Source organism: Macaca nemestrina, chromosome 9 (genome assembly GCF_043159975.1).
Source record: "Macaca nemestrina isolate mMacNem1 chromosome 9, mMacNem.hap1, whole genome shotgun sequence".
Lineage (NCBI taxonomy): Eukaryota > Metazoa > Chordata > Mammalia > Primates > Cercopithecidae > Macaca > Macaca nemestrina.
In genome coordinates this window covers 92,148,684-92,173,331 of record NC_092133.1, presented here as the reverse complement: position 1 = coordinate 92,173,331, position 24,648 = coordinate 92,148,684, and the positions used below count along the sequence as shown (strand labels likewise).

General features: G+C 40.1%; 1 non-coding gene and 1 pseudogene across 1 annotated transcript; one reads left to right on the top strand and one right to left on the bottom strand.

Annotated features, from left to right (window-relative positions):
- The window catches only part of LOC139355402 (ribosome biogenesis protein BMS1 homolog), a 54,766-nt pseudogene that overhangs the window by 15,204 nt on the left and 14,914 nt on the right, over window positions 1-24,648 (top strand).
- LOC112427550 (small nucleolar RNA U13) lies at window positions 9,456-9,559 on the bottom strand. Its single transcript, XR_003019186.2, has one exon. It is a non-coding gene; the product is annotated as a small nucleolar RNA U13 (small nucleolar RNA).

Sequence of the window (24,648 nt, the reverse complement as noted above, 5' to 3'; positions counted from 1 at the left end):
AGTGGTGATGTTCTATTCAATCATTTCTCTTTATGTATTAGCTGTAATACTTTAAAGAGAAACTTTTCTACTATTTGGTTATTCACTTCCATGTATGTAGGGTAAATGCTTGATTTTTTTTTTTTTTTTTTTTTTTGAGACGGAGTTTCTCTCTGTCACCCAGGCTGGAGTGCAGTGACACGATCTTGGCTCACTGCAAGCTCTGCCTCCCAGGTTCATGCCATTCTTCTGCCTCAGCCTCCCAAGTAGCTGGCCCTACAGGCTCCCGCCACCATGCCTGGCTAATTTTTTTTGTATATTTAGTAGAGATGGCGTTTCACCATGTTGGTCAGGCTGGCCTCAAACTCCTGACTTTGTGATCCACCTGCCTTGGTCTCCCAAAGTGCTGGGATTACAGGAGTGAGCCACTGCTCCCAGCCCATGCTTGATTTTTTAATCAGTTTTTGGAGTGATTCTCCAAAGGATACTTGTTTGTGAGTATCACTGTGATATCATGGATATAAATGTAGTTGATGTGCCTTGTGCTCCTGCACCTGTTATCTGTTATTGAAGCTCCTCTTTATCCCACCTGTGGCCTGTGAGCGTCTGTGCACACCAGCTCCTGAGTCCTTGTGTTACAATCGTAGTCGTTCTGGATCAATTCTTGCTCTGTGATATGAGAGAGCACTTGGAATCACCCATAAGAAGTCCTGATTTCTTTTAGTACAAAATGGTATTTCAACATGACAGCCTAGGCATAGGAATGCTTACTGCCATGAGTTGGTCATTACTTCTAGGCCTTCTCAGCTACCCGAACCAGGAGAGTTCTTATAGATATTTCCAGTTCACATTCAGGACTACATCCTATTCATTCTTCCACTGGAGAATTATTCCCTGGTTGAATCAGAAGATGATGAAATTAGAGAATCGCATAATTATTCATTTGCTTTATACTCTCTCATTTCTCTTTTCAAAAGTGACTGTGCCATTTTACTTACTCACTGGCACTGTATGTGGGTTCCAGTTTCACCACTTCTTCACCAGCACTTGTTATTATCTGTCTTTTTGATTATAGCCATCCTAGACAGGGTGAAATTGTGTCTCATAGTATTGACTTGCATTTCCCTGATAATGATGTTGAACATCTTTTCATGTGCTTATTGGCTATTTGTATATATTCTTCATATTGTTTGCCCATTTCAAAAATTAAATTACTTAGTTGTATGCGTTGTTTATATATTCTGGATATAAGTCCCTTATCAGATACATAATTTACAAATATCTTCTCCCGTTTTATAGGAATTAAGTTTTCAAACAGACAGGTTTAGATTAACAAATAGCAAGACCAACTTTGTAAACTACTGTCTCATTGCATCGCCTTAGAAACCTTAATACAATTGAAAATTAGTTGAATTAGTAATTATCTGTTTGTTTACTTACGAGGTTAGTAGACTAGTAGTATTTAATACTTTCCCTATCTGCTGCTTAATGTGTTTTATCTCTGTGGTTATACTGTCTCCATCAAAGGTAAAGTTATTTCCTGGGCTCATTTGGAATGAGAATATTCATGAAGGTGGGAAATATTTAAAGGCAAGTCGTTGCCTACTGCCATTTCTTAGAGTTGTTTTGCTGAGTGATTGGAACATCTCACCTAAGTGCTGACTTTTCTGCGTAAGGTTATGAACAGTATCAGAGATTGCTTCGTGACTGGAAAGTGGGAAGATGATAAAGATGCAGCCAAGGTCTTAGCAGAAGATGGTAAGTGAAGAGCTGGGTTCTTCAGGAAGACTGGCTTCTCTAAACTTTATTTTCTTCTGTATCTTAGACAATAGTCAAATTGAAAATCATAGTCACTTGTGAAATGCTTTGGGGAATTCAGACAGGAGTAATGAGCCAGGTAATATTCCAGATTTTCCTTTTATGATGATGTTATTTTCTCAGTTGGCTAACTGATTTACTACATATGGACCTTAAAAGTGAGAAACTTTCCATAAATTTTAGTCATGTGTTTGTTAAAAATAGATTTTGTGTGATGTGAAAAATACATACAAATGGCATTTATGTTTTTCTTTTCATAATAAAGGTAGTATGCATTGTAGAAAATTTAGAATGAAAAGCACATAACATACCAGAATTCTACTAACCCTTAAAAAACCTTCGTTAACCTCTTCAGTAGTTTCCTTCTAGTCATTTAAAAATCATGTGTATAAACCTTTTTAGTTGTACTTTATATAATTTTTGGCAGGAGGATTGCTTAAGTGATGTACTTTATATAAATTTTGTCATTAAATTTTTTCAAAGATTTCATATTTATTATTTAAATATCATACCATTATTGAAGTCATAGTTTTTTCAATATCTAAGTAGTTTTGTACTTTGCTCATTTTATAAAGAACTCCACACTGAACAACTTTGAAATAATTCTTGGCTCACGCTTTTTATTTTCATAAGATAGATTCATAAGTGTTATAATTGAGTCATTTTTATGGATTACAACTGCCACATGGTTTCTTGGAAGGTCATTCTTTTCGTTTTGTCTTGAGACAGGATCTCGCTCTGTTACCCAGGCTGGAGTGCTTTGGTGTGGTCATGGCCCACTGCAACCTCAGCGTCGCAGACCCAAGCCTCCTGAGTAGCTAGGACTACAGGCTTGCATCACTACACCCAGCTAATTTTAAATTTTTTTGTATAGACAGTCTTTTTATGTTGCCCAGGCTGGTCTCAAACTCCTAGGCTTAAGAGATCCTCCTGCCTCAGCCTCCTAAGTAGCTTGAACCACAGATGTATACCACCATGCCTGGCTAATTTTTAAATAGTTCGTACAGATGGGGGTCTTGCCATGTTGCCTAGGCTGGCCTTGAATTCCTGGGCTTAAGCAATCCTCGCACCTTACCTCGCACCTTAGCCTTCCAAAGTGCTGGGATTATAGGCATGAGCCACTGTGACTAGTCTGTAGTATGTGAATGTATTCTTTATATATATATATATATATATATATATATATATATATATATATATATATATATATTTTGTCTGGACTTTCAGGTTAATATCATTGATCTCTGTTGGTTCATTTATTATTACTATAATTTAGTACTCTATGTAGCTTTATCATGTTATTAAGACCCCAGTTATTAAAACTGTGTCTCAACAGTTTCTTTCTCTTTTTATTCTGCTAGGGGCTTTTTTAAGCATTCTCCTGACTATTCTCACTTGCTTATTGTTTTTTCCACAGGAACTTGAGAATCGTCTTTTGTTTTCAAAAGAAAGTGTGGTGGGTTTCTTTTTTAATCACTTTAGTGAGGTATAATTGATGGTAAACTACAGTGTTTAAAGTGTACAATTTGATAAACTTTAATATGTGAGTATACCGTCGCCACAATCAAAATAATGAACACATTTATCACCCTCACAGTTTACACCACTGTGTAACCCTCCATCCTGTCCTCTTCCATCGCCAGGTACATTCAGCTGCCTTGTGTCACTATTCAGTAGGTTGTGCCCTTTAGAATTTATTCGAAATGGGATCCTACAATATGTGCTCATTTCTGTCTGACTTCTTTTACTCAGCATGATTATTTCAAGATTCATCCATGCTGTTGCATCTTTATTTCTTTTTGTTGGCTAATGGGTAGTCCATTGTATGATGTATAGCAATTTATTTATCTGTTAACCTGTTAATAAACAATTATTTCCAGGTTTTGGCTCTTATGAGTAAGGCTGCTGTGAACATTTTTGTAGAAGTCTTTATATGAACCACTTTTATTTCTTTTGGGTAAATAAGTAGTTCAGAATGGACTAAATGGGTCATATGATAGGTACACATTTAATTTTTTAAGAAATTACCCAACTGTTTTCTAAAGTGTTTACACCATTTTCCATTGCCACCATAACTTTATGTGACTTCTGGTTGCTTCACTCTACATCTTTGCCAGTACCTGGTAGTATCAGTCTTTTTAAATTGTAGGCTTTCTTTTAGGCATAGAGTGGTATCTTGAAGTTTTAGTGACTAATGGTTTTGGGCATTTTTCCATGTGCTTATTTGCCATCTGTGTCTTCTTTGATGAAATATCTGTCCAAATCTTTTGCACATTATTTTAATTGGGTTGAATTCTAAGAAATTTTATGTATTTTTGATACAAATTCTGTATGACATGTGATATGCAATTATTTTTGCCTAGTGTGTGCCTTGTCTTTTCTGTTTTTAATAGTGTTTTTCACAGAGCAAAGTATTTAATTTTGGTGTAGGTCAATTTATCAAAACAATTTTTTTTGGGGGGAATGGAGTCTTGCTCTGTCTCCCAGAGTGCGATGCGATCTCAGCTAACTGCAACCTCTGCCCACTGGGTTCAAGCTGTCCTCCTGCCTCAGCCTCCCAAGTAGCTGGGATTACAGGCGCCCGCCATCATGCCTGCCTAATTTTTGTATTTTTAGTAGAGATGGGGTTTTGCCATATTGGTCAGGTTGGTCTTGAACTCCTGACCTCAGGTGATCCACCCGCCTCAGCCTCCCAAAGTGCTGGGATTACAGGCATGAGCCACTATGCCCTGCCCAAAATTTTCTCTTATGGACTGTGCTTTTGATAGTGTATGAAAGAAATCGTTGCCTCACCCAACGTCACAAATTGTCTCATATATTCTATAAGTCTTATAGTTTCAGGTTTTACATTTAGGTCTATAATTCTTTTTGAGTTAATTTTTTTATAGGGTGTTAGGTATGGATTTAGGTTCCTTTTGACATATTGATATCCACTTTTCCCAGCACCTTCTGCTGATAAACTATTTTTTTCCCTATTGAATTGCCCTGTATTGGTTGGCCATATTATGGGTGCATATTTCTGGGCTCTCTGTTCTGTTCCATTGATATATTTGTTTATTTTTATACCAATACCAACACTGTCTCTGTTACTTACAGCTTTATAATTAGTCTTGGAATTGGGTAGTTTTTAACTTTAGGTAGTTTTTCAAACTTTAGTCTCCTTTTCAAAATTGTTTTGGTTAATCTAGGTTCTTTGCATTTTCATATAAATTTTAAGATGAACATGTCAATTGCTATAAAAAAGCCCACTGCAATTTTGATTGGGATTTCATGGAACTTGTAAACAATTTGGGAAAATTGGCATCTTAACCACATTGAGTTTTCTGATCTATGAACATAGTAACTCTCCATTTATCTTGTTCTTTACTTTCTCTCAGCAAGGTTTTCAGGATTCAGGTCTTATATCACTGTCAGCAATTTATTTTCATATCTACTTGTATTTATGTATGGCTAATATATAAGAAATGCAGTTGATTTTTTTATATTGGTCTTGTATCCTGCAATCTTGCTAAATTACTTGTTAGTTCTTTTTTTTTTTTTTGAGACAGAGTCTCGTTCTGTCACCCAGGCTGGAGTGTAGTGGCATGATCTCAGCTCACTGCAGCCTCTGCCTTCCAGGTTCAAGCAATTCTCGTGCCCCAGCCTCGCGAGTAGCTGAGATTACAGGCAGCCACTACCACGCCTGGCTAGTTTTTTTATTTTTAGTAGAGACGGGGTTTTACCACGTTGGCCAGGCTAGTCTGAAACTCCTAACCTCAAGTGTGTGTTTGGAGGGGAGGGGTAAACTTTGACTAAACAGTATTCATGGTTTTCTAAGTAAATACTTCTTACTACCCCAAGGATTCTTTTTTTTTATGCTGCTTTTTCTCCTGTTCTGCCTGGGCTTCCAAGTTCTGCTTTGACCTTTCACCCTGGTCCAATCTCATATGGTTCCCCCAGTTTCTGTGCGGGATGGTTCTGGGAGCCAAGCAGGATTCTCGTTATCTACAGAAAGGCTGAGATAGATCCCAGTGGTTTTACTTTCTTTCTTTCCTATCTGGATGACTTAATTTTTCTTGCCTTACTGCCCTGGCCTAAACTTCCAGGACAGTGTGGGTTAGAAGTCAAAGTAAACATCCTTGCTTTGTCCTGATTTTGCTTATTTTCCACGTGAACTTAAGAATCGCCTTTTCTGGCTGGGCGCAGTGGCTCACGCCTATAATCCTAGTACTTTGGGAGGCCGAGGCAGGCAGATCACGAGGTCAGGAGTTTGAGATCAGCCTGGCCTGGTGAAAGCCTGTCTCTACTAAAAATATAAAAATTAGCTGAGCATGGTGGCACATGCCTATAATCCTAGCTACTCAGGAGGCTGAGGCAGGAGAATTCCTTGAACCCAGGAGGCGGAGGTTGCAGTGAGCTGAGGTCGCGCCACTGCAGTCCAGCCTGGGCAACAGTGCGAGACTCCGTCTCAGAAAAAAAAAAAAAAGAATCACCTTTTCTATTTCCAAAAGAAAAGTTTGTGGTACGTTTTTTCCTAATTAAACTTTTAAGTTTGAAGTAATTGTAGATTGACATGCACTTGTAAGAACGAATACAGAGAGATCTCCTGTATCTTATACTATAGCACTATCTATATATATGTACTGTGTATACTGTGTGTACTGTAATACAAGGTCACAGCCTGGATGCCAACATTGATACAATCTGCTGATCCTCTGTAGATTTTTCCAGTTTTGCCTGTGTGTGTGTGTGTTTTACGTTTGTGCGTATATACTTCTGTGCTCTTTTATCACATGTGTAGGTTTGTGTGTCTACCAACAGTTAAGATACAGAGCAGTTCCATCACAAGAATCGCTTGTATTGCTGTTTTATAAACACACCCACGCCCCTGCTGTTCCCCAGCCCCCAGTTCCTTCCCTTGTGAACCATAATGTGTTTTCTGTTTCTACAATTTTGTCATCTTCAAGAATGTTAAATAAACAGAATAATACAGCCTATAACCTTTTGTGAGGGGCTTTTTTTCACTCAGCATAATTTCCTGGAGATCCATTCAAGTTGGTACATATACCACAGTTCATTCCTTTTTATTGCTGAGTAGTGCTGCATTATGTGGATGTACCGGTTTGTTTAACCATTCATCTAAGATCAAGCTGGATTGTTTTCAGTTTGTTTTGTTTTGTTTTCAGACAGGGTCTTGCTCTGATGCCCAGTCTGGGTACAGTGGTGTGGTATTGGCTCACTGTAGCCTCGACCTCCTAGGCTCAAGTAATCTTCCCACATCAGCACCCACAAGGAGCTGGGACTACAGGCATGCACCACCGTGCCTGGCTAATATTTTTTTATTTGTTTGTTTGTTTTATAGAGACAGGATCTTGCTGTGTTGCTCAGGCTGGTCTTGAACTCCTGGCCTATTTTCAATTTTTGCCTGTTAGAATTGAGCTACTATGAACATTTGTATACAGGTTTTTGTGTAAATATGCACTTCCCATTTTTCTGGGAAATAAATGCCCAATAATGCAATTGCTGGGTCATATGGTAATTGCACAGTTTCATAGGAGACTGCCAGAGTAGTTGGGCCATTTGATGTTTCTACCAGCAATTATGTGAGTGATCCAATTTCTTTACATCCTTGCCAATGTGTGGTGTTCTCGTTGTTTATTCTCTAGCTAGTCTAATAGGTATGTGATATTTCATTGTGGTTTTAAGTTACACTTCCCCAGTGGCTAATAATGGTGAGCATTTTTTCATGCGTTTATTTGCATTTTTATATCTTCTATACAGATAAAAAATGTCTGGGGATGTCTTTTTTTTTGCACTTTTAAAAATTGGGTTGCATTGGGTACTGTGAGTTCATTATATATTTAACTCCATTGTCAGATGTGTGATTTGCAGATACTTCTCCTAGTCTGTAGTTTTCATTTTCTTAACGGGGCCTTTCACAGAGCAAAAGTTTTTATTTTTGATGAAATCCAATTTGCCAGTTTTTTTGTTTTTTGTTTTAGAGAATATGAAACTTGTATCAAGTCTGGGAATTATTTCCTATTCTTTGATCCTGAAGTTTTTCTCCTATGTTGTTTTCTAAAAGTTTTACAGTATTTTTTGTTTTCTCTTTACACCCATGATCTATTTTGATTTTTTCATTTTATAAGATATGAGGCTTAGGTCGAGGTTTGTATTTTCGCCTGCGGTTGAATAATTTTTCTAGCACCATTTATTTTATTGAATTGCTTTTGACTTTTGTAAAAAGTTAGTTGAGCATCTTTGTGTGAATCTGTTTCTGGGTTCTCTTGTATTCCACTGACTTCATGTATCAATCCTTTGGCCAGTACGACCCTTGCTGTCTAGGTTCCTGTAGCTTTATAGTGAGTGTTACTGTTGAGTAGAGTGACTCCTCTTACTTTATTCTTCTTTTTCAAGATTGGTTAAGCTATCCCAAGGCTTGTGACTTTCCATATAAATTTTAGAATAAACTTGTTTATGTCTACAACAACTTAGCTGGGATTTTGATAGGGATTGCATTAAACCATAGATCAGTTTGAGGGGAGAATCTTTTTCTATTTTGAGTATTAAAATATATGAACACAGTATATTTATTCATTTTAGTTTTTTATTTCTTTCATCAGTATTACAATTTTCAGCATACTGGTTGAGAATATGTTTTGATAAGTTTAGACCTAAGTATTTCATTTTGATTGATTTTCATTTGTTTATCTTTTATCCTACTAAACTCATTTATTAGTTGTAGAAGGATTTTGTTTTGTTTCGTCTTTGTAGATTGCCTGGTATTGTCTACACAGACAGTTGTGTAGAAAACATAGAGACAGTGTTATTTCTTTATTTTCAACCTGTATGGCTTTATGGCTTTTCCTTCTTTTTTTTTTTTTTTAATTAAATTTTTTGGGGGTAGTGATGGGGTCTCACTATGTTGCTCAGACTGCTCTCAAACTCCTGAACTCCAGTGATCTGCCTGCCTCAGCCTCCCAGAGTGCTGGGATTATAGGCGTGAGCAACCACACCCGGCCTTCTTTCTGTTTTAAATTTTTCTGCCTTAATTCAGTGACTGGACTTTTAGTACAATGTGGAGTAAGAGTGCTGGGAGTGGACTTCCTATGTTGTTCCCAGTCTTTTCACTGTTATTTATTTATTGTCATGATTGGATGTTGAATTTTGTCTAATGCCTTTTGGTGTCAGTTGATATGATCATCTGGATATGGGTTTCATTCTTTACTCTTTTGATATAGATTACACTGATCCTTTTATTTTTTGAGACACAGTCTTCCTCTGTCACCCAGGCTGGAGTACAGTGGTGCGATCATGGCTCACTGCAGCCTTGACCTCCTGTGCTTCAGTGATCCTCCTTCCTCCACCACCCAAGTAGCTGGGACTACACTTGTGTGCTATCATGCCTGGCTAATTTTTTTTTTTTTTTTTTTGTAGAGCCGGGTCTTACTGTGTTGCCTAGGCTGGTCTTGGCTTCAAGGGAACTCTTGGCTTCAAGGGGTCCTGCCACTTCAGCCTCCCAAGCATTAGGTTTACAGGCAGGAGCCATCGCATCTGGCTTGATTAATTTTTTGAATGTCAAAGCAGTCTTGTATTCCTGGAATAACTCTCACTCGATCATGAATGAAAATGAAGATACAACATATGGAAATATGTGTGTTCTTTGTTTTTTCTTTTCATGTCAGATGGTTAATGTGCTAATGTTGTAACAAGGGTCAAGGGTGGCATATCCCACATATATGCATGAATACCCAGTCATCACACTTATGAACTATGAAAAGATCGCCATGTGAAAATTTTTAAACAAATCTTTTTATGTGTTGTTGGATTCCATTTGATAGTATTTTGTTGAGGACTTTTTCATTCATGAGCGATATTGGTCTGTGGGTTTTTTGTTTTGTTTTGTTTTTTCTTTTTGTGGGGGTACTGTCTTCATCTGATTTTGGCATTGGGATAATACTAGCCTCATAAAAAGAGTTGCAAAGTGTTCCCTATTCTGTTTTCTGGAGGAGTTTGCATAGAATTGGGATGAATTCTTTAAATATTTGATGTAATTCTGCAGTGAAACCATCTGTGCCTGGAGATTTCTTGTTCCAGAAGCTCTTAATTACAAATTTTATGTCTTTAATGGTTATAAGATGATTCAGATTATCTATTTCATCTTGCCTGAATTTTGGTAGTTCATGATTTTCAAGGTATTTCAAGTCCTGTTAGGGAAGTGGAAGTTGCACTGAGTGCCTTGAAGAGACCAGCTTGAGTAGTCTGAGGGTGATGTTTAGAGTATTTGCTTAACACTCTTTAACGGCTGCGGGAGCCTTTTTGATAACCCCTGTTTTATTCATGATGTTGTTGGTTTGTGTCTTCTCTGTTTTTATCTTTGTCGTAAAATTTATTAGTTTTGTTGATTCTATTCAAATAACCAGCTTTTTGTTTCATTGCTTTTCTCTGTTTTTCTGTTTTCAATTTTATTGATTTCTGCCCTTTATTTTTCATTTATTTAGTTTTTTTTTTTTTTGAGACTGAGTTTCACTCTTGTTGCCCAGGCTGGAGTGCAATGGCACGATCTTGGCTCCCTGCAACCTCCGCCTCTGGGTTCAAGTGATTCTCCTGCCTCAGCTTCCCGAGTAGCTGGGATTACAAACATGCACCACCGCGCACAGCTAATTTTTTGTTATTTTTTGTAGAGACGGGTTTCTCCATGTTGGTCAGGCTGGTCTCAAACTCCCTACCTCAGGTGATCCACCCGCCTTGGCCTCCCAAAGTGCTGGGATTACAGGCATGAGCCACCGTGCCCGGCCAATTTCTGCCCTTATTATTTCTATTCTTCTGTTTGGGGTTTGTTAATCTTGAAGTTTCTTAGGTTATTGGTTTATCTTTTCTCATTTCTAATGTGAGCATTTAGTGCTTAAGTTTCCTTCTCTGTACTGCTGTGCTGTACCCCACAAATGTTCATGTGTTGTATTTTCATTCATATTTCCTTTGGGACTTCTTTTTGGCCCATGCATTATTTATATATATGTTGTTTTAATTATCAAGTATTTAGAGAGTTTCCTGTCTTTCTGTTATAGATTTCTAGCTTGATTACATTATGTTCTGAGAACATATTCTTATGATTTGAATTCTTTTAGATTTGCTGTGATTTCTTTTATTGCCCCAAATGTATTTCATCTTGGTAGATTTCTGTTGGCTTTAAAAATGTGTGTATTTTACTGTTGGGGAGTGGGGTGTTGTACAGATGTCAGATTTTGCTGGTTGACTATTCAGATCTTTTGTAAATCCTTACTCCTTTGCTGCCTAGTTTCACTCTGTCACTTATGCTAGAGTGCAGTGGCACGAACATGACTCACTGCAGCCTTGACCTCCTAGGCTCAAGCAGTTCCCCTGGCTTAACCTCCTGAGTAGCTGGTACTATAGGTGTGTGCCGCCATACCTGGCTAAATTTAAAATTTTTTGGAGAGACAGGGCCTTGCTATGTTTCCCACGCTCAAACTCCTGGCCACAAGCAGTCCTTTGTCTTGGCCTCCCAGAGTGCTGGGATTACAGGCATGAGCCACTGCGCCCAACCTCTGCCTAGTTTTAACAGTTGCTGAGAGGAGGATGTTGAAGTAGATGTCTTCTTGGTGGGTTAATCCTTTTGTCATTAAGCAGTTGTTATGGTCACTTCCTTTTCACGCCATTGGTGAAGGAGGGGTCCCTGCCCTAAAGTGTAGGAGATGGCTGAACACAACACCTGGTGTGGATGGATGAGATTGACAGCAGTGTTTTAGTCACATATACCCACAGCTCAGAGGAGGACACTGAATGCCACACAGGGTCAGATGGGCACCGTACTCTGTAGCGGAGTGAGGGCTGGGGTCTGAGGAGGCAGGCAGGCTTGGTAGTAACAAGAGCGCACAATGACTAATGGTTCCTGAGGGGGAATGCAGTTGGCTTGTTTGAATAAATTCATGGGCTGGCAGACAGGTGAAGTGAAACTTCTTAGGCTGAGGTGCAGCTGCTCTGGCTGATAAAAGAACTAGCCAGGTGGGGAGCCTTTCCTGCTGGGTGGCAGGGTAGGAGCTGTCTGTCAGAAACAGGAAAACCCATGGCTAGGCCTTTGGGGCCCTGTAAGGCTCAAAGATGTCAAGGCAGCATAGGAAATTTTATTATCTTAAAATTCAGCAAAGACCCTCTCTCCAGCTCTGGTAAATTATTTTGCTTGAAGTCTACTTCATGAGATATTAATATATTCATTCCTGCTTCCTTAAAAAATTAATGATTATATAAGATATCTTTCTCCACTCTTTTACTTTCAGCCTACTTAGGTCCTTATGTGAGTTTGAAGTTTCTTATGAACAGTATCTAGTTGGGCCATGTGTTTATTATAGGCTCTTCATCAATCTGTCTTTTGGTTTATTTAGACCATTTACATTTAAGGTGCTTATTGTTACATAATTGCTTATATCTGATGTTTTTATTATTTGCTTTTTTGTTTCCTTTTTCTTTAGCTCCATCTTGATCTATTTCTGTATAATGTTGTTGCGTGTACCTCTTTGTATAGTCTTAAAGTGTTTGCTCTGGATGTTACAATATGCGTTGTAATATAGTAGTCCACTGGTACCAGTATTTACCACTTCAAAGTGTGGAAACCTGCCTTGCATTTATGTCTCTTTACCATTTCCACTCTTATAAATCACTGGCTTGAGTATTAGGTGGTGGTATAGTTTTTGTTTGAGTTGTCAAATGTGATTTTAAGAACTATGGATTGTCTAGTGTGAGGTTTCCACATTTCTGGTCTTTCCTTTGTCCCTCCTCCCATAGTCCCATATTCATCCCTTCTGCATAAGAACTTTCTGTAGTCATTTTTTTATTTTGATTTTTTTTTGTTTTAATTTTTTGTGTAGTGGAAATGACAGAATATATTTCTGTAGCCACTTTTTAGCATTTCTAAATTTACCAGTGACAAATTCCTATATTCTCTTCCTCTGAGAATGTCTTTATTTCTCTCTTCATTTCTGAAGGGTAGTTTCATGGGATATATAATTTGTAGCCAACAGGTTTTTTTGTTTTTTTTTTTTGTTTGTTTTTAAGCACTTAAAAATGTTGTGCCACTTCCTTCTGGCCTCCATGATTTTAGAGGAGAAATACACTGGCATTTGAGTTGGCGTGTCCCTGCTGGCATTCTCCCTTTTTTGATCTTTGTTTTTAGTTTTGAAAGTTTAATCAGTGTTGCTTTCTTTTGGTATACTTACAGGTTTGCTCAGCTTCTTGAATCTGTAAGTTTATATCTTTCACCAAATGTGGGAAGCATCAGGAATTAGTTATTTGCATGCTTTCGCAGCTCTGGTCTCCTATGGGACTCAGATAACATAAATGCGGGGTCTTTTGTTATTGTCCCACAGGTCCGTGCAGCTCTGTTCATTTGTTTTCAGGTTATTTTCTCTCTGTTTTTCAGACTGGGTGAATTCTGTTGATCAGGTTTCAGCTTCTCTGATTCTGTCCTCTGTCATCTCCACTTTTACTCAATAGAGCCCATCCAGATAGATTTTTTTTTTTTAAATTCTGTTACTGTATTTTATATTTCTGTAATTTCCATTTGATTCTTCTTCAGTTTCTTTGCTGACATTTTCAGTTCTTTGTTTGTTGCCATAGGATTTGTAGTTGCTTGTTGAAGCATTTTTATACTGACTGCTATAAGCGATGATGGTTCCAACATCTGCCTATGTAATTTTTTTATTTTTGCAGGCAGTCCTGTTTCGGTTTAGTCTATAGGTCCTGGTCTACTTTGTGGGCTGTAATTCCATTGACAATTTAATTTCAGAGCCTTCATGGTGTTATTTTGGTCTGTTTGGCGTATCTGGTATCACTGGGGTTCTCCCACCAGTCCCTGCTGATGCCCACCTGAGGGAACAGGGGAGCTGCCCCAGGCTGGGCCACCTGCTGCAGCTAGGTGGGTGGGGAATGGTGGTTGTCTTGGTGTGTGGAGCTGGTTTTCTTGTTGTGGGGAAGATCTCCTTTGATCTGGGAGGACTGAGTCTGCCTGGGTTGCCTTCTATTGCTACCTTGGGAGTTGGGAGACTCTGGGCCTGGGTCCCTTTCCTGTTGGATGAGGTCCAAGGAGACACCTGGCCACTATACATTCCCTAGTCCTAGAGTCTGTCAGCAGCCTTTTTCTTTCCACCTTTCAGAATTCTCCACTGATCGTCTCCTGTCTAGGTAACCTAGAGTTTAGGTTACGCTTTTTAGGAGGGAATAATGTGTTATCTTCTCTAGATCAGAAATCCTTAGTGGTGGTTTTGGGTTGTAACTGTGCTAAAAGGAGAATTGGCGTATTTGTGAAGTCGAGTCTTTCTTTTGAAATGAGAACATATCATTATTCCGTAGATAATATTTACAACACCTACTTCCTTGGGTTGAAGAATGTGGTTAAGCTTAGGAAAGTACTTAATGCAGTGCCTGGTGTGCAGAGCACATACGAGTGTTGGTGGTGATACTATTCCTTTCATCCTTTGGTAGCATATTAAAGCTTTTCTTCTTTTTTTTTTTTTTTTTTTTTTTTTTAAATAAAGTTCCGGTGCATTTCTTGTTAGGTTGATTCCTATTTTATCCTTTTTTGCTTTTATTACAAATAGGCGCTTCCTATCTATTATAACTTCTACCTGGTTCTTTGGCCCTTAAGTGAAAATGTTTTAATAGCCTTCTAAACATTGCTCTCCCAAATGAGTTTTAACTTGCCTCTTTCTTTTGTTTTCCTTTTTTTGAGACAGGGTCTCACTCTGTCACCCAGGCCAGAGTTCAGTGACGCAATTATGGCTCACTGCAACCTCTGCCTCCCAGGCCCCCAAAGTGCTGGGTTTACAGTCATGAGCCACTGCACGCAGCCTTACTTGTCTATTTCTTTTAAGAATGGGAACTGTAATTGAGCCCAGAGCTCCAAAAACAAATGAAGGAATGAATGAGTGAATAAGCTCTTCCCATGGGTTTGGTGTGGTTTGGGGCTCTACTCTTTTTTTTTTTTTTTTGGGGGGGGGGTAGGCAGGGATTCTTTTTTTTTTTTTTTTGTTATACTTTAAGTTCTAGGGTACATGTGGATAACGTGCAGGTTTGTTACATATGTATACTTGTGCCATGTTGGCGTGCTGCACCCATCAACTCGTCAGCACCCATCAACTTGTCATTTACATCAGATATAACTCCCAATGCAATCCCTTCCCCCTCCCCACTCCCCGTGATAGGCCCTGGTGTGTGATGTTCCCCTTCCCGAGTCCAAGTGATCTCATTGTTCAGTTCTCACCTATGAGTGAGAACATGCGGTGTTTGGTTTTCTGTTCTTGCGATAGTTTGCTGAGAATGATGGTTTCCAGCTGCATCCATGTCCCTACAAAGGACACAAACTCATCCTTTTTTATGGCTGCATAGTATTCCATGGTGTATATGTGCCACATTTTCTTAATCCAGTCTGTCACTGATGGACATTTGGGTTGATTCCAAGTCTTTGCTATTGTGAGTAGTGCCGCAATAAACATACGTGTACATGTGTCTTTATAGGAGCATGATTTATAATCCTTTGGGTATATACCCAGTAATGGGATGGCTGGGTCATATGGTACTTCTAGTTCTAGATCCTTGAGGAATCGCCAAACTGTTTTCTATAATGGTTGAACTAGTTTACAATCCCACCAACAGTGTAAAAGTGTTCCTATTTCTCCACATCCTCTCCAGCACCTGTTGTTTCCTGACTTTTTAATGATCGCCATTCTAACTGGTGTGAGATGGTATCTCATTGTGGTTTTGATTTGCATTTCTCTGATGGCCAGTGATGATGAGCATTTTTTCATGTGTCTATTGGCTGTATGAATGTCTTCTTTTGAGAACTGTCTGTTCATATCCTTTGCCCACTTTTCGATGGGGTTGTTTGTTTTTTTCTTGTAAATTTGTTTGAGTTCTTTGTAGGTTCTGGATATTAGCCCTTTGTCAGATGAGTAGATTGCAAAAAGTTTCTCCCATTCTGTAGGTTGCCTGTTCACTCTGATGGTAGTTTCTTTTGCTGTGCAGAAGCTCTTTAGTTTAATGAGATCCCATTTGTCAATTTTGGCTTTTGTTGCTGTTGCTTTTGGTGTTTTAGACATGAATTCCTTGCCCATGCCTATGTCCTGAATGGTATTACCTAGGTTTTCTTCTAGGGTTTTTATGGTATTACGTCTAACATTTAAGTCTCTAATCCATCTTGAATTAATTTTTGTATAAGGAGTAAGGAAAGGATCCAGTTTCAGCTTTGTACTTATGGCTAGCCAATTTTCCCAACACCATTTATTAAATAGGGAATCCTTTCCCCATTTCTTGTTTTTCTGAGGTTTGTCAAAGATCAGATGGCTGTAGATGTGTGGTATTATTTCTGAGGACTCTGTTCTGTTCCATTGGTCTATATCTCTATTTTGGTACCAGTACTATGCTGTTTTGGTTACTGTAGCCTTGTAGTATAGTTTGAAGTCAGGTAGCATGATACCTCCAGCTTTGTTCTTTTGACTTAGGATTGTCTTGGCAATGCGGGGTCTTTTTTGGTTCCATATGAACTTTTAAGCAGTTTTTTCCAATTCTGTGAAGAAACTCATTGGGAGCTTGATGGGGATGGCATTGAATCTATAAATTACCTTGGGCAGTATGGCCATTTTCACGATATTGATTCTTCCTATCCATGAGCATGGTATGTTCTTCCATTTGTTTGTGTCCTCTTTTATTTCACTGATCAGTGGCTTGTAGTTCTCCTTGAAGAGGTCCTTTACATCCCTAGTAAGTTGGATTCCTAGGTATTTCATTCTCTTTGAAGCAATTGTGAATGGAAGTTCATTCATGATTTGGCTCTCTGTCTGTTACTGGTGTATAAGAATACTTGTGATTTTTGCACATTAATTTTGTATCCTGAGACTTTGCTGAAGTTTCTTATCAGCTTAAGGAGATTTTGGGCTGAGACAATGGGTTTTCTAAATAGACAATCATGTCATCTGCAAACAGGGACAATTTGACTTCTTCTTTTCCTAACTGAATACCCTTGATTTCTTTCTCTTGCCTGATTGCCCTAGCCAGAACTTCCAACACTATGTTGAATACGAGTGGTGAGAGAGGGCATCCCTGTCTTGTGCCAGTTTTCAAAGGGAATTTTTCCAGTTTTTGCCTATTCAGTATGATATTGGCTGTGGGTTTGTCATAAATAGGTCTTATGATTTTGAGATACGTTCCATCAATACCCAATTTATTGAGCGTTTTTAGCATGAAGGGCTGTTGAATTTTGTCAAAGGCCTTTTCTGCATCTATTGAGATAATCATGTGGTTTTTGTCTTTGGTTCTGTTTATATGCTGGATTACGTTTATTAACTTGCCTATGTTGAACCAGCCTTGCATCCCAGGGATGAAGCCCACTTGATCATGGTGGATAAGCTTTTTGATGTGCTGCTGAATCCGGTTTGCCAGTATTTAATTGAGGATTTTTGCATCGATGTTCATCAGGGATATTGGTCTAAAATTCTCTTTTTTTGTTGTGTCTCTGCCAGGCTTTGGTATCAGGATGATGTTGGCCTCATAAAATGAGTTAGGGAGGATTCCCTCTTTTTCTATTGATTGGAATAGTTTCAGAAGGAATGGTACCAGCTCCTCCTTGTACCTCTGGTAGAATTCAGCTGTGAATCCATCTGATCCTGGTCTTTTTTCCGTTGGTAGGCTATTAATTATTGCCTCAGTTTCAGAGCCTGCTGTTGGTCTATTCAGGAATTCAGCTTCTTCCTGGTTTAGTCTTGGGAGAGTGTAAGTGTCCAGGAAATTATCCATTTCTTCTAGATTTTCTAGTTTATTTGCGTAGAAGTGTTTATAATATAATATTCTCTGATGGTAGTTTGTATTTCTGTGGGGTCGGTGGTGATAACCCCTTTATCATTTTTTATTGTGTCTATTTGATTGTTCTCTCTTTTCTTCTTTATTAGTCTTGCTAGCGGTCTATCAATTTTGTTGATCTTTTCCAAAAACCAACTTCTGGATTCATTGATTTTTTGGAGGGTTTTTTGTGTCTCTATCTCCTTCAGTTCTGCTCTGATCTTAGTTATTTCTTGCCTTCTGCTAGCTTTTGAATGTGTTTGCTCTTGCTTCTCTAGTTCTTTTAATTGTGATGTTAGAGTGTCAATTTTAGATCTTTCCAACTGTCTCTTGTGTGCATTTAGTGCTATAAATTTCCCTCTACACACTGCTTTAAATGTGTCCCAGAGATTCTGGTATGTTGTATCTTTGTTCTCATTGGTTTCAAAGAACATCTTTATTTGTGCCTTCATTTCATTATGGACCCAGTAGTCATTCAGGAGCAGGTTATTCAGTTTCCATGTAGTTGAGCGGTTTTGATTGAGTTTCTTAGTCCTGAGTTCTAGTTTGATTACAGTGTGGTCTGAGAGACAGTTTGTTATAATTTCTGTTCTTGTACATTTGCTGAGGAGTGCTTTACTTCCAATTATGTGGTCAATTTTGGAATAAGTGTGATGTGGTGCTGAGTAGAATGTATATTCTGTTGATTTGGGGTGGAGAGTTCTGTAGATGTCTATTAGGTCTGCTTGCTGCAGAGATGAGTTCAATTCCTGGATATCCTTGTTAACTTTCTGTCTTGTTGATCTGTCTAATGTTGACAGTGGGGTGTTGAAGTCTCCCATTATTATTGTATGGGAGTCTAAGTCTCTTTGTAAGTCTTTAAGGACTTGCTTTATGAATCTGGGTGCTCCTGTATTGGGTGCATATATATTTAGGATAGTTAGCTCTTCCTGTTGAAATGATCCCTTTACCATTATGTAATGGCCTTCTTTGTCTCTTTTGATCTTTGATGGTTTAAAGTCTGTTTTATCAGAGACTAGTATTGCAACCCCTGCTTTTTTTTGTTCTCCATTTGCTTAGTAGACCTTCCTCCATCCCTTTATTTTGAGTCTATGTATGTCTCTGCATGTGAGATGGGTCTCCTGAATACAGCAAACTGATGGGTCTTGACTCTTTATCCAGTTTGCCAGTCTGTGTCTTTTAATTGGAGCATTTAGTCCATTTACATTTAAGATTAATATTGTTATGTGTGAACTTGATCCTGCCATTATGATATTAACTGGTTATTTTGCTTGTTAGTTGATGCAGTTTCTTCCTAGCCTCGATGGTCTTTACATTTTGGCATGTTTTTGCAATGGCTGGTACCGGTTGTTCCTTTCCATGTTTAGTGCTTCCTTCAGGGTCTCTTGTAAGGCAGGCCTGGTGGTGACAAAATCTCTAAGCATTTGCTTATCTGTAAAGGATTTTATTTCTCCTTCACTTATGAAACTTAGTTTGGCTGGATATGAAATTCTGGGTTGAAAATTCTTTTCTTTAAGAATGTTGAATATTGGCCCCCACTCTCTTCTGGCTTGTAGAGTTTCTGCTGAGAGATCTGCTGTTAGTCTGATGGGCTTCCCTTTGTGGGTAACCCGACCTTTCTCTCTGGCTGCCCTTAAGATTTTTTCCTTCATTTCAACTTCGGTGAATCTGGCAATTATGTGTCTTGGAGTTGCTCTTCTCGAGGAGTATCTTTGTGGCGTTCTCTGTATTTCCTGAATTTGAATGTTGGCCTGCCCTAGTAGGTTGGGGAAGTTCTCCTGGATGATATCCTGAAGAGTGTTTTCCAACTTGGTTCCATTTTCCCCCTCACTTTCAGGCACCCCAGTCAGACATAGATTTGGTCTTTTTACATAATCCCATACTTCTTGCAGGCTTTGTTCATTTCTTTTTCTTCTTTTTTCTTTAGGTTTCTCTTCTCGCTTCATTTCATTCATTTGATCCTCAATCGCTGATACTCTTTCTTCCAGTTGATCGAGTCAGTTACTAAAGCTTGTGCATTTGTCACGTATTTCTCATGTCATGGTTTTCATCTCTGTCCATTCGTTTATGGCCTTCTCTGCATTCATTATTCTAGTTATCAATTCTTCCACATTTTTTTCAAGATTTTTAGTTTCTTTGCACCTGGTACGTAATTCCTCCTTTAGCTCTGAGAAGTTTGATGGACTGGAGCCTTCTTCTCTCATCTCGTCAAAGTCATTCTCCGTCCAGCTTTGATCCGTTGCTGGAGATGAGCTGCGTTCCTTTGCAGGGGGCGATGCGCTCTTATTTTTTGAATTTCCAGCTTTTCTGCCCTGCTTTTTCCCCATGTTTGTGGTTTTACCTGCCTCTGGTCTTTGATGATGGTGACGTACTGATGGGGTTTTGGTGTGGGTGTCCTTCCTGTTTGTTAGTTTTCCTTCTAACAGTCAGGACCCTCAGCTGTAGGTCTGTTGGAGATTGCTTGAGGTCCACTCCAGACCTTGTTTGCCTGGTTATCAGCAGCAGAGGCTGCAGAAGATAGAATATTGCTGAACAGCGAGTGTACCTGTCTGATTCTTGCTATGGAAGCTTCCTCTCAGGGGTGTACTCCACCGTGTGAGATGTGGGGTGTCGGTCTGCCCCTAGTGGGGGATGTCTCCCAGTTAGGCTACTCAGGGGTCAGGGACCCACTTGAGCAGGTAGTCTGTCCGTTCTCAGATCTCAACCTCCGTGTTGGGAGATCCACTGCTCACTTCAAAGCTGTCAGACAGAGTCGTTTGTGTCTGCAGAGGTTTCAGCTGCTTTTTGTTGTTGTTGTTGTTGTTGTTTAGCTGTGCCCTGTCCCCAGAGGTGGAGTCTACAGAGACAGGCAGGACTCCTTGAGCTGCTGTGAGCTCCACCCAGTTGGAGCTTCCCAGCCGCTTTGTTTATCTACTTAAGCCTCAGCAATGGTGGGCGCCCCTCCCCCAGCCTCGCTGCTGCCTTGCGGGGGGACTGGTGTGCTAGCAATGAGGGAGGCTCCGTGGGCATGGGACCCTCCCGGCCAGGTGTGGGATTTAGTCTCCTAGTGTGCTCGTTTGCTAAGATCCTTGGTAGAGCGCAGTATTGGGGTGGGAGTTACCCGATTTTCCAGGTGTTGTATGTCTCAGTTCCCCTGGCTAGGAAAAGGGATCTGGGGCTCTACTCTTAATCTAAATGCTATGTTTTATATAATCTAAGATTTCCCCTAGGTGTGTTACACGATTGTGTTGTGTTGAACTTACATTGAGACTCCTTTTCACATGTGCTGGTATCAGCATGGGGCTTTTCTATTCACTCTTTGAACTATTCGTTTGGGGGACACAGATAGACCTCTGTGTCTTTTGAGTGTCCATTGGTTGGGTGCAGTGGCTCATGCCTGTAATCCCAGCACTTTGGAAGGCTGAGGAGGGCAGATCATGAGGTCAGGAGTTTGAGACCAGCCTGGCCAATATGGTGAAATCCTATCTCTACTAAAAATACAAAAATTAGCCAGGCCTGGTGGCGGGTGCCTATAATCCCAGCTACTCGGGAGACTGAGGCAGTAGAATTGCTTGAACCCAGGAGGCGGAGGTTAAAGTGAGCCAAGATCATGTCACTACACTCCAGCTTGGGTGACAGAGCGAGACTCCATCTCCAGGAAAAAAAAAAAAAAAAAAAAAAACAGTATCCATTATCTATACTGGAAAAATTGAAATTGGGATTTTGACTAAGTGTGGAAATGTGGATTGGGTCCATTTAGTTTACCTAAACAGATGATGAAATACTAATTGTTTTATGAAACATTCCCTAGTGCAGTTTTGCCTGTGTGTGTAGTGACGGGAACAGTGAGAATGAGGCTTGGAGCGTGGAGTGCGCTGTGGGCCTGTGGTGGGTGGGGCCAGCAGCACCTGCATGCCTGGCTCACGGAGTAGCCTTTGGGTGTTCTTTTCCCAGAGGAGCTCTACGGTGACTTTGAAGACTTGGAAACAGGGGATGTGCACAAGGGAAAATCAGGTCCCGATACTCAGGTATGACTTTGCTGTGGCTGGCTGTTCTTGGTCATTGTGTTCTGAGAGAGGCCCACATTGAGAAATGCAAATCTTACTTGTGATGTGTGAAGATTGCAGACTGGATGGATAGATTCCTTCCTAAAGGGTGGGGATGTGGGGACCAAAGAGAAGCTTTCTTGTTTACTTGTTAAGTTTTGGATAACAATTACTACCGCTTCTTGCCATAGTCATTTGCCAAGTCCACTGTGATTTTTCACTCACAGAAGTCTTAGTTTCTTGGACTTACATTCGACCATTGCCATCATTCTCCTCTTCTTAAATTTAAGTGTCATTTAAAAGAACGAAGCCCCTGTTCTCCCTAATATTTCTTTGGAACAGGGTCTGGGAGCATCTCCGTGAGGGACACATCTGTTATTTTTATTCTAGTTTGTGTTCCCAGCCAGCTTAAGGAATGGCAGCTAATTGTAATGCAGATGTAACCATTTCCTGTAGCAGTACCATGTTATTCAGAGACAAAGGTTTTGTTGTGTTTTGTTTTATTGATAGTGATAAGAGATTTTGCTAAGATTTTTGTTTAAATCGAACTTTAAAAAATCTAATGTTTAAAGAAAAGACCTTCGTAAACATACACAAAATTTTTTCTTCTGGAAATTTAAGAATGAAGAGGTAGAGAAAGAAGTTAAGGAAGAAATTGACTCCAACGAAGAAGAAAGTGCCAAGAAAAAGCATTTGGATAAGAAGAGAAAATTGAAGGAGATGTTTGATGCAGAATATGATGAAGGAGAAAGCACATATTTTGATGATCTTAAAGGAGAAATGCAGAAACAAGCACAGGTGAGAAGCCTCAGTTCCTCTCAGCCCCTTGTCAAGACTATCATAGCACAGGAATCCCTGATTTTGTTTGGGTCCCTGCTTCCTATCCTGCTTCTGTGCCTTTCATTTGGACTCCTGGGTAGAGATGCATATGAGTGTGTTTATTCATGCAGTGAGCTCATTGTGTCTGCAGTCAGAAGGTCACCAGAAAAAGATCCATACCTATTTTGTAACAAGAATTAGGAAACAGAAATGACTGAGGCATGGTCTCTACTTTTGAGACTTTTACAACTTTTACAATGATCTGAGACAGTGTATTCATTTCAGTGCAAGCATTGGCTGCCTATTCTGATTGCTGCTTCCTGATTTGAATGGCAGGTGATCAGTGGCCCATGTGGCTTATGGACACACCAGAGCTCATAGGAGGAGTGCTCTGAAAACTCATCCTGGTCAGAGTTCAGAAGGACATGTGGAATGTAAGGTCTGATGCAGAGATAAAGGGATATGGTGTGGCCCTCCTGCCTGGGGGTGCTGAGCAGGTTGCTGGAGGCGGTGATCTCACTCTGAAGGAGACAGACACAGAAACATGTGTACAGTTGATGGTGAGCATCTGAGTTGCGCCTTGTTAGTGAGGCCAGGAGTGCCTGTGTAAGCTGGAACAGATCTAGGTCTTCATTTAGTCAAAGAACTATCTCCTGATTAGGCATTAGCTTCGTGGTTGCAAGTCTGTGTTGACCTTTGATTGGCATGACTAGGCTAACTCTGAAGTTTTTGCTTCACACCATTTACAATTTAAAATTACCTAGAGCCTTGTGGGCCATTGGAAAAGACTGAATGTTTCACTCTGAACTGGGAGTCCTTGGAGGGTTTTGAGCAGAGGAGAGACATTAAGGTAATCGGATCACTCTGCCAAAAGATCAGGCAGGTGGCACAAACCAGAGAGCTGGCAGTGGAAATGAGACAAAGAGTCAAACCCGGATAGACTTTATTTAGAAGCTGGGTCAGTAGGATTTCCTGGTGGACTGAATGTGGGGTGTGTAAGAGGAAATGAGGATGGTGACTGGAAGTTCCTGGAAGGATGGGTTGTTGTAAGTTAGACAGGAAACCCTCTGCAGATGCAGCTTTGGGAAGATGATGTTTGTTTCGGTTGGGTGTCATGCAGACAAGTGGAGTGTCAGGTCTGGAGAGAGGTCTGGCCAGGGACTTAGATGTACAGCCCTCAGCATGTAGATGCCACTTAACGTTGTCAGGTGGCCAGGGAGTGAGTGCAGAGTGAGTGGGAGGAGCAAGACTGGCATGGGTGAGATGGGGCGACTGTGGCCGTGAGGCCTGAGCAGTGCCCAGGCAGGAGAAGCAGTGTGAGCATGCAGGCACACAGGAAGCCAGTTGTACACGGAGGCGAAGCGTTGTTCAGACCCTGCTGCCATGTTAACTATGGTGAAGGCAGAGTTGACCACTAGAAGAGTCCTTCAGTGTGGGGGCCTTCATCAGTCTTGGCAAGCACCAATTTTCATGGATGTAGGAGAATGGGAGCAGAGGAACTGGAAGCTGTGACTGCAGAAAACTTTTGTGGGGTTTTGCTGCAGAGAGAAGCAGAGAAATGGAGCAGTTGTTGGTGGAAAAAGTGGAATCAAAAGGTTTTGAGATAAGAGAGGGAACAGAGGGAACAGCTGTTGGAGTAAAGTCCAGGAAGAGTGGATGGTGTCTAGTGAGCAAGTGATGTGTGGCCCTGAGTAGAAGCCTGGACAAATCATCTGTTCCTGAGCTGCCCGTAGAACTTTCTGTGATCATGGAGATGCACGTCTTTGCTTCTCAGTATTGTAACCCTGGCCGCAGGTTGATATGGACCACTTCCAGTGTGGCTAGTGTGATTGAGGAACTGCGTTTTAAATATTACCTAATTGTAATTAATTTTAATTTAAATAGCCACACATAGCTCCCCTATGGGCCAGGTCAGAACTCTGATAAGGCTGGATATGGGAGGAAACCCTGGTAGAGGGTTGACCAGGGAGGTTCTTTTGGTTTTGGAGTGAATCAGGAAACAGCCATCAGCTGAGTGGAGGTGAGGGTGGTGTTGGGTGTTTGAAGACGGGAAAAGTGTGAAAGAATTGTTTGGAGAGGAAGGAAAGAAGTTGTGGACTGGAGACATTTCCAGTGTTCAGGCACGCAGGGCTCCACAGAGTTATCTACATTTGCTGTCCCTTGGAGCAGCAGAGAAGAAAACAGT